Source organism: Pseudophryne corroboree, chromosome 4 (assembly GCF_028390025.1).
Source record: "Pseudophryne corroboree isolate aPseCor3 chromosome 4, aPseCor3.hap2, whole genome shotgun sequence".
NCBI classification, from domain to species: Eukaryota; Metazoa; Chordata; class Amphibia; order Anura; family Myobatrachidae; genus Pseudophryne; species Pseudophryne corroboree.
Window position 1 is genome coordinate 28,752,066 of NC_086447.1, and position 1,353 is coordinate 28,753,418.

General features: G+C 37.9%; 1 pseudogene; it reads left to right on the top strand.

Annotated features, from left to right (window-relative positions):
- Positions 1–937: 937 nt before the first annotated feature.
- LOC134913187 (5S ribosomal RNA) lies at positions 938–1,056 on the top strand (annotated as a pseudogene).
- Positions 1,057–1,353: the final 297 nt, after the last annotated feature.

Sequence of the window (1,353 nt, forward strand, 5' to 3'; positions counted from 1 at the left end):
CATCAGAAGAAAACCTCTTCTACGTCCTCACCACAAAAATCTGCGTTTGAAGTTTGCAAATGAACATATAGACAAGCCTGATGCATTTTGGAATAAATTTCTGTGGACCGATGAGGTTAAAATAGAACTTTTTGGCCGGAATGAGCAAAGGTACATTTGGAGAAGGAAGGGCACAGAATTTAATGAAAGAACCTCTGTCCAACTGTTAAGCATGGGGGTGGATCAATCATACTTTGGGGTTGTATTGCAGCCAGTAGCACAGGGAACATTTCACGAGTAGAAGGAAAAATGAATTGAATAAGATTCCAGCAAATTTTGGACGCTAACTTGATGCCATCTGTGAAAAAGCTGAAGTTAAAGAGAGGCTGGCTTCTACAAATGGATAATGATCCTAAACACACCTCAAAATCCATGGTGGATTACATCAAGAGGTGTAAACTGAAGGTTCTGCCATGGCCTTCACAATCTCCTGACCTCAACATAATTGAAAATCTATGGATAGACCTTAAAAGAGCAGTGCATCACAGACAGCCCAGGAATCTCAAAGAACTGGAAGAATTTTGTAAGGAAGAATGGGCGAAGATACCTCAAACAAGAATTGAAAGACTCTTGGCTGGCTACAAAAAGCCTTTACAAGCTGTGATACTTGCCAAAGGGGGCAGTACAAGGTATTAACTCTGCAGGGAGCCCAAACTTTTGCAGACGCCATTTTTTGTTTTCTGTTCTTGTGAAAGTCTAAATGATGGAAATAAAATCAAACTTTTTTTGACATGTTATAAGAATGTCTAATCTGTAATTTGATGCCTTTTGGAGATTTTTCCATCTTAAATAGAAATTGTAAAACTCCAAAAAGCATGACACTGATGATCTTCTGGACAGCAGAAGTACTCTATGTTGCTCATTCTTTATTACACTCTCATTTGTGTCCTAGTGTTTCAATTACTGCCATATTTCAGCGGAACCGCCCAATCTCATCCGATCTTGGAAGCTAAGCGTTGGTAAGCCTGATTAGTACCCAGTTGGGTGACCACTTGGGAATATCAGGTGCAGTAAAGATGTAACCTCTGATCACAAACAGCAGAAGTGTTAGAGCAACTTCTGAACTTTCAAAATCTATATCCTCATCTTGGTTATTTTCCTGTTAACCTCAGATTATCAATAATTCTTTTTGCAATTCTGTTTGTCTATCAATGCCGTTTGGTATCAAATTCTTTCAAATGTTCTTTTTCATTAGGATCCTTTCTGTAGCAAACAAAGTTTCTACCAGGAGATTACCATTAGTCAATTGACATCTCAATTATGAATTATACTTAAATTATACTCTTCTGTGCCTTTTATCTAGATCAAATAGGT